General features: G+C 43.6%; 1 protein-coding gene across 3 annotated transcripts in view; it reads right to left on the reverse strand.

Annotated features, from left to right (window-relative positions):
- LOC121917491 (inhibitor of Bruton tyrosine kinase-like) overlaps positions 1-6,910 on the reverse strand; it is a 61,760-nt gene extending 54,850 nt beyond the window's left edge. For 2 of the 3 annotated variants that reach the window (XM_042443504.1, XM_042443505.1), the window contains exon 1: positions 6,729-6,910. The gene's annotated coding sequence lies outside the window, so the exon portion shown is untranslated. The remainder of the gene's footprint in view (positions 1-6,728) is intronic. The other variant, XM_042443503.1, reaches the window with a different exon arrangement.
- Positions 6,911-9,045: the final 2,135 nt, after the last annotated feature.

Consider the following 9,045-nt stretch of genomic DNA (forward strand, 5'->3'; position numbering starts at 1 on the left):
GTGTGTGTGTGTGTGTGTGTGTGTGTGTGTGTGTGTCCCACTCACTCCCATGCCAGCATTCTCTGAAGATGCCAGCCACAGATGCTGGCGAAACATCAGGAATAAACTCTTCCAGAACATGGCCACATAGCCTGAAAAACCCACAAAAAACTATTGGGTACAGTATTCCATTACAGCTCATGCAACAATTCACAAAACAGTACTAATGACTGAACTCATTCCATCCAAACTTATTCAAGTCAAACCAATACACAGCATCATATTATCTAGGATGCTTAATCTCAAAATAGTAAACTTCAGTATTTTCCCCATATTATTTTTTTCTTTTCTTTTTTACAAAAGTCCTGTTGATTCAGTGACTGTACTCTGCTTAAGACTGAAAGGATTTAAAGCGTTACAGTGCAGGCTGAGTATCCTTTTTTTGAAATGCCTGAGATCAGAAGAAATGTTTCAGATTTCAGATTTTTGAATATATGGTGTCCTGGAGATGACACCCAAATCTAAACACCAAAATTCATCTATGTTTCATATACATATCATACACACAGCCTGAAGATAAATTTTATACACAATGTTCAAAATAATTTTCTGCATAAAATAAAGGTTGTGTATAGTGAATCATCAGAAACCAAAGGTGTCACTGTAACACCCACCTACGTTGACGGTTTTGGAGTATTTTGGATTTGGGATACTCAGCCTGTACAATTACTTTTTAAAGTCTTTTCCCACAACCTGTTTACTGATCACATAATTATGAGGGTTTTTTCTAAAGATCATTGACTATGACCAATTCAAACCTACCCATATGAGTACCAGAATCACTTATTCTGTGTTGATGTCACCCTATGCTAACAGAATGTTATGAATCCAAATGTCTGTGTACTACGTGGCAGGCCCACAGATTCCAGGTGCATATCCTGTTTGAAGTGCCAACAACTACGCAACAGAACTATATAATCAGGCATTGACACAGACTCCACCCCTCTTGACACCCAAATATCCATGAACAATAAGAAAGAGATAGGGAAGGGTCAGTGAACAAAGAGGTCTCTCAACAGAGCCCAGAGTCATTGCAGATTACAGGAAAGCAACAAAGAACAAAATGCTAAATACTGTAGCTTGGCTCAATGTAAGTGCTTCTCCTTTACAGCAGTCCCCTGGTGACTCCCATAAGACCCAGCTCCTAGAATAAATTATTAGTGCTATAGTTTATATGGCTTTATGGTTCAGAAAACAAAATTCAATTCAGGTTGTTGGTGGTAAATATAACCTCTCTGTAACATCTCAGAAGATAAAATGATATCAAAGGTGATTACATTTTGCAGTCAAAATGCAAATGAATCACAATTACTGCCTCCCAGCAAAAATTATTTTTTTCTTTAAAAAATGGGAAGTTCAAACTTTTCCTTTCTTGCCTCAAGCAGTCTTAGGGCAGCTCAAAGGGCTGCCTTATTCTAAAACCATCATATCATCTGCTGTAACCTAATATGGATATCTGCAATGCCCTTCTCCTCAATTTCATTTTAAGATTCTGAAAATTAACACACAAAAATAGCAACCATCAAGTTTAATCTTTCCCTCCCCTCCCCACTACATTCAGCAGGCTTTTTGTAACATATTGATTGGTAAAGTGATCAGAAGATACTCAATGCTTCAATACTACAGCAGTTTTATTTGAAAGAATAAAGGTTATAAAATAGATGTATTTGAAATTTAAAATATTTTACTGGTTATTTATTATTAGTGTAGTATTTTAAATTGTTTTAATTAAAGGTTTAATACCATAAACACATTTTGGTTTTAACACATACAGTTAATGACATCTTTATTTCAACCTGTTTTAATCATGTTAGAAGCAGCTTTGCGTTGCAATTCTAGAAGAAAGGTGGGATATAAATCAAATCAAAACAAAACAAAACAAAAGATTTTACATTAATATGGCTTTTTTCAATAACCTGAAATTGTAACTAACTCCAGCCCTGTAAATCATGCCCAAAGCACTTTCATGAGTTACCTTTTTTTCTTTTTCTTTTTTGGTAAGTGAAAAGCTTAATAAAAATGTTTTCAAATTTCACAGTTCTATTTGACTTCATGTTCAACTGAGAAACCAGCATGGGAAGAAAGTAGTATCATCTTCATGCGATGCATTCATGTGTTGAAGATGTTACTTGCTGCTAAACTGGAACAATATCTAAAAGAACATATCACTGCATACCTCTAATTTCCTATTCTTTTCATCTCTCACTGAGCATTTAGATTCCTTCATTTTGGATTATTGAAGACTAGCTAAATTCAGACTATTTGGGCTACAAAAGATATACACACATGCTGTGTTGCTGTATGCCTTCCAGCTGTTTCCAACCTATGATTACCCTAAGGCCATATCATGGGTTTTCTTGGAAAAACTTGTTCAGAAGGAGGTTGCGTCTGCAGAGGGGGCTGGTGGAGTGTGACTTGCTCCTGGTCACCCAGTGGGTTTCCATGGCTGAGCAGGGATTCGAATCCTGTTCTGCAGAGTCCTAGTCCAACATTCAAAACATTACACCACACTGGCTCCATACACACATACAAGGAGGTGTTTTGAAATGGAAGAAATTAGTAGCTAGACCAGTGATGGCGAACCTATGGCACGCGTGCCAGAGGTGGCACTCAGAGCTCAGAGTTTGTTACTAGAAAGCCAGAGGGACACGGCACTTTGCAGTAAATAAGTGAGGTCTGGGTTGTAGTTTGGGCACTTGGCCTCGAAAAGGTTCACCATCACTGAGCTAGACAAAAGGTTTTGTTTGCTTTGTAAAAAAAAAATGGCAGGTTCCTAAAAAGCAAAGTTGTTCCCTGGATCTAAGATGCCATAGTTCATAGTTCTGAAACCATTCATATTTTAAAATTACTAGATCAGATCTGAAACTTGAGTTAAACAAGGTAGTTGAAAATGGTTCAGGAGGAAACAGAAAAACAAGGAATAATAAATTCCAAAATTCACAGTTAAACAATACCTTTATTTGAATCAATTGACATGTCACAAAACAATGAACTAGCTTTCAAGAGCAACATCAGTAATAGGTGTAAGGGGAAAGGGAGGGGGAGAGTAATTGATATTGTAGACCAGCCAATCAGCAATTCCCTTCCTTAAAATATCTAATTCCATCACACCCAGGTTTCCTTTTTATCCCAGAAAGACCCCCCTCTGCTCTCCTGTATTCTCTGGTTACTGAGCATGCTTATGTGTCATTGGGCTGGTCTTAGGGGACACACATGGACAGGATTTAAAGCAGAGGCAGGCAATTAGAAGTTTTCTGTAAAGACTTTTTGTAACTCTGTTATTAACATACTCTATACCTCTCTCATTGCATACTGAGTTTCATCACTAATATCTAAGGTTGAGCATGTTTTCAGTTGTGCCTGTAGAGACTAAAATGTTGAGCATGTAGGGTGTCACACTGACCTAAGGATACACAAGAGACCTAGATGGTGCTAAAACAAATGGTGAATGTGTTTGCCAATCTTTCCATCCTTTCTACCACAGGCTCTTTGCATTTCCTCTTGCAATGGAGGCAAAGTGAGTCCCACTGCATAAGCAGTCAAAGAGTATACCTTGGACCTCATCCCCGACTGTGTTCCTATTCACCCTTCCTGTCCAAGTATCCAGGAAGTGTCTCAAATCCAATCAATTTTTGTCGATCCAAAGTCATTAGCCATTCTGGATCCCTTTTGCGAAATCCATGGGAACCCATCAAATCCTTAGTTACACCATGTGCTAACATCAAGTACCCCTGGAGGTTAAGAAATAGGATATAAATATCTGCCCCAGCTTTAGCCACATGCATGCACAGAGGGACAATGCCCAACCAAGTCAAGTGCAACAGTGTCTCTACCTCACAATTTCAGACTTTTACCACTTGTAATTGTGAGTCACTCTAAAAATCTTAGCTTCAACCAGTGAATTACCACTAATTCATATACTCCCTGCCGCTAGTATATTTTGCATCGATCCCCTAGACTTAGGAGACAGAGAGAAGCTCATGCTCTTCAAATGTTTTGAACTGTGAGAAGCTCTGAGAAACAGGGTCAGCAACAAGGGATGGTGGAAACTCTAATCCCAGACATCTAGAGGCCCAAAGGTCCCCCACCATGCACAGATGGTGGCCTGAAACTGGAGAATATGTTAGTCTTAACCGATTGTGTTTTCATACAAATCAAGAGAAGTCTAGATTACATAACACAACTTATCCTTTATAACATATCTTTACATTTAGCTCCCTAAACATGGCAAACAGTCATCTCACACACACCCCGCCATAAATGAATAAGTACTTAGAGTTCCAACAACTGGGAACCCTCCAATGCTATCATGAGAGGTACAACCCACACTGAAAGCAATGTAGTGTCTATCCTGTAATGTACATGGAAGATTTTTACGCAGGGAGACAAAAAAGGAATCATACATTCTTCCAGATGTTTCTACACGCTAACATGCATAATTCCTACTGGCTATGATGGCTGATGGGAGTCGTACAACATCTGGAGGGCTGATTGCCACCCTTGCATTAGACCTGTGGCTCACTTGCTGTAACAGAATGAGACTATTTATTAGTTCTGAAATCCAGTACTGTATCCAGTACATAGAAGTTCTGATGTACAGGCGGCCCTTGATTTGGTTCCAGGACCCCCATGGATACCAAAATCTATGGATGCTTAAGTCCCATTAAATACAATGGATAATTAAATGGTGTTCCTGATATAAAATGGTAAAATCAAGGTTTGCTATTTAGAATTTATGTACTTTTGAAGATTTTCAAACCATGGATGTTTGAATCTGTGGATAAGGAGGGCTGACTGTAACTTTATCTGCTCTAATTAATAAAAGAATGTACTTACTGCCAGATTTGAGCAATATTCTGAATATCTCAAACTCATTTACATGGTCAAGATTTAAAGCAGGGGCAGGCAATTACGGGCCCCCAGAAGTTCTTGGACTGAAACTCCCATCAGCTCTAGCCATCATGGCCATCGGTGAAAAATTATGGGACTTGCAGGCCAATAATACCTATGGCAGTGGTGGCAAACCTATGGTTGCCAGAGTTTGTTAATAGAAAGTCAGAGGGACATGGCACTTTGCAATAAATAAGTGGGTTTGGGGTTGCAGTTTGGGCATTCAGTCTCTAAAACATTTGCCATCACTGCCCTAGAGGGTCATGGCTACTTAGTCTTGATTTAAAAATTGTCCTCTGCCTACATTAATTCAATACTTCTTGCTCACTCTATTTGGTCAGTACTTTTCTCTGCTCTCTTAAAACTCTGTAACACCCTGCTGCTGTTATATAGGCTGTTATCTCATAATCAAAGCGAAGAGTCAAGGGTTCCTGACCTGTACAGATCAGCCTTGTCATTCTGAGAGAAACCACAATGCAGAAAATCCTAAATGACACACCCCTGCAAATATGCTGCCCTTAGCAACAATGCAGCAACACAACAAACACACTGTTTGTTCTAGAAAAGTAAGCCTTTGGCAATGACAGATTTCAAACTACAAGTCCTATTAGGAACACATCCAGGAATTAGAGACACTGATGGCCCACAAAATTAATCCTCTGGTTTTTATTTTTATGTCAGTTTTAGGTTTGTGTGCAAGTACCTTGGGAGTGGGAAACTACTACTAACCTCTTCTGTACTCCTCCAGATGTCACTATTATGACAGTCTTTTTAAGGCCATTACGGGTCTCCTTTATCTGGACCCTAAAACTCTCCCCAAACCAAAATTTTCTTCATGAATGGCTAACAGAGACCAGATGCGAGGTGGACAGACTCCGTCAGGCCAGGACCTTCAAGCCTGAGCAGAGCAATGGAGAACAGGGGGCCTTGGAGATGAAGTCTCATCTATGGGGTCACCATGAGTTGAGGCCAACTAACAACAAATATGTGTAAGGTGTATACAAAACATAAATTGACGTTGTGGTTAGATTTGGGTCCCAAAATAGCTCATTATGTACATATACGCAAACACAGGCATTCCAAAATCCAGAAATATCCAAAACCCAAAGCATCTCTGGTCCCAAGCATTTTGCACAAGGGAGACTCAACCTGTATTCACTGGTCTTCCGCCTCCTTCTAACATCTACAAACTGCACACCTTGGTCCTACAGCCAGGATGTCTACTAGGTTTCTGCATCCTGTAATGCAGAAATTCAGGCAGCTCAAACTGGGGAGGTCTGCACCTGTTGAACTCCTGCTTTGCAGGGGGCTGTCACAAAGCCCTGGTTGTCTGGGAGGAGGACCAGAAGAGGAAGGAGAGGGAAAGCAGGAGGAAGAGGAACAGGAGATGGGGGAGGAGGAAGGAAGAGGGGAAAGGAGGAGGAGGAGGAAGGGGAACAGGAGATGGGGAAGGAGGAAGAGGATGAAGAAGAGGAGGAGAAGGAAGGAGAATGAAGAGAGGGAGAACAGGAGGTGAGGAGGGAGGAAGAAGAGGGGGGATGGGGAGGGGGGAAAGGAGAATGAAGAGAGGGAGGAGGGAGAGGGGGAGGGAAGGAACAGGAGGTGGGAAGGAGGAAGAGGGGAGGAAGAGGAAGAAGAGCAGGAAAAGGGGAGGGAAAGAGGAGACAGAAAAGCAGGAGGGGGAGGAGGATGAGGAGGCTGCTGCTGCTGCTGCTGCTGCACAGTTACCATCCCCTTTCCTCCCACTGGGCTTCCCCCTTCCTTCCTCAGCCCTCCCTCCGTCTCTCTCTCTGTCTCACCAGCCGCTAGATGAATGGGGCCGGGCGGAGGGAGGCGAGGGGGCGCGGGCGGCCGGGGAGGCTCATCCTCAGTGGCGACGAGGGGCTCCGGGCCCAGGCAGCGGGGAAGCAGGAGGAGGAACAGCAGGAGGCGGCGGCGGCGGCGGCGGCAGAGGAGAGGGCTCCAGCTGCGCGGGCGGAGAAGGCAAGGCAGGCGCCACGGCTGCAGCTCAGGAGCAGGAGGAGGGAGACGCGAAAGGACACGGGAAGAAGAAGCCCCGCGATTGGCCGCCTTGCCCAGTATCCCGAGCGCCCATTGGCTGCGAGAGGCTCCGCTCCAGGAATGACGTCAGAGGCCAGAGAGCAGGGCAGGGCCACAGGCTGCGTCCACACTGCAGAGATAACATGGTTTGGCACCCCTTTAACGCGTTCTGTGGCTCAAGGCTAATCCAAACTCCAACTCCCAGAATTCCAGAGCCTTGAGCCAGGCAAAGAGTTAAAGCGGGGCCAAACCGGGTTATTTCTGCAGTGTGGACGCAGCCACAGTCTCCTGAGGCGAGAAGACAAAAGAAGGAAAAACACGCATAGAAATATAAATTCATGCTTCTTGGTGATGCTCAAAATGGAGGACACTTTGGAATTCTTCCTGGATAGAAGTCTTGAAATGGAGGGCATGTCCTGGAAAAGGAGGACGCATGGCCCCCCTGCCATCAGAAGACTCTTCTGCCAGAGCCAAGGAGTGGCCAAAGCCCTGCCGGAATAAACACATCCCTGCTTGCGGGAGCTAGCCTAGCCTCCCATGAAGGAAGTCACACTAAGGTCCAAAACACACTGCAGAAATAATCCACCTTGAGACGGCTTCAACTGCCCTGGCTCAATGCTAGGAAGTCCTGGGAACTGCACTTCTGTGAGACATTCAGCCTTCTCTGTCAGAGAGAGCTCTGGGGCCACAATAAACTACAGTTCCCAGGATTCCCTACCATTGAGCCAGGGCTGCTTGCAACTAGCTCTGGTTAGTGTTCTGGCCACAGCATCTGAGGCCCATTGAAGTTTCTAAAGACAACTCGTCACACAGTATGTGACAGTGAGTCACATTGGATCTAACCGAGGCCAGGAACAGGTGCAGCTGGCATGCTAGTTTTCACTGTGCATTACATTTCAAGCCACAACTTAAATGTTGATGTTGACAACCTGGAGTGTGCCCAGAAGAGGACAACCAAAATGGTGAAGGGTCTGGAAACCATGCCCTATGAGGAACGACTTAGGGAGCTGGGTATGTTTAGCCTGGAGAAAAGAAGGTTAAGAGGTGATATGATAGCCCTGTTTAAATATTTGAAGGGATGTCATATTGAGGAGGGAGCAAGCTTGTTTTCTGCTGCTCCAGAGAACAGGACCCGGAACAATGGATGCAAGCTACAGGAAAAGAGATTCCACCTGAACATTAGGAGGAACTTCCTGACAGTAAGGGCTGTTCAACAGTGGAACACACTCCCTCGGAGGGTCATAGAGTCTTCTTCTTTGGGGGTTTTTAAGCCACAGCAATAGCAAGTGCATTTCTATACCTTTATCAGTGAACTAGCACTCCCTAAGCAGCTTACAGTGTGTAAGCCAATTGCCCCCAAACAGCTGGGTACCCATTTTTGTTGTTGTTAACTGCCCTCATGTCAATCTCGACCCATGGCAACTCTCTGGATGAGACATCTCCAGGGCCACCTGTTCTCTACTGTTCTGCCCAGCTCCTGCAAACTCATATTCGTGGTCTCTTTAATAAAGTCCACCCATCTAGCATGTGGTCTTCCTCTCTTTCTACTTCCCTCCACCTTTCCTAATATTATTCTCTTTCCCAACTATTCATACCTTCTCATGATGTGTCCAAAGTATGACAGTCAAGGAGCCTTATCACAATAGATGAATTGCACTCAGATACGGGATTTTAGAAGCAGAAAAAAAACGCAAATGCAGGAGGATATTCAGACTCGTTTCTGTCAAACAGAAATAGCGCAAAAATAAAGCAAATGGAAAGTGGACAAAAACGACACCTTTTTACTTTCGGGAAGTTTTGCACATTATATCAAAGACTATGGGGATCAGGGCTGCGGCAACTACATGCTGCGGCCCCTGATCTGGCCTTTCTGCTGCACAAAAAGGAGTTGCAAAAAGCAGCTCCTTTTTGTTCCATGGAAAGGGTGCCATAGTGCCATAGCTGCCTGTGCCGCTGCTTTTCAGTGCTCCTTTGGTGCTGCATCATCTGGACACAGCTCCAGAAGAGTGCCATGATGCCACCCGCTGTGTGATGGGGTGCATGGCATCATGGCAGTATGAGGTCGGGGTTGGGTGC

The sequence above is a fragment of the Sceloporus undulatus genome, unplaced genomic scaffold (assembly GCF_019175285.1).
Source record: "Sceloporus undulatus isolate JIND9_A2432 ecotype Alabama unplaced genomic scaffold, SceUnd_v1.1 scaffold_20, whole genome shotgun sequence".
NCBI lineage: Eukaryota > Metazoa > Chordata > Lepidosauria > Squamata > Phrynosomatidae > Sceloporus > Sceloporus undulatus.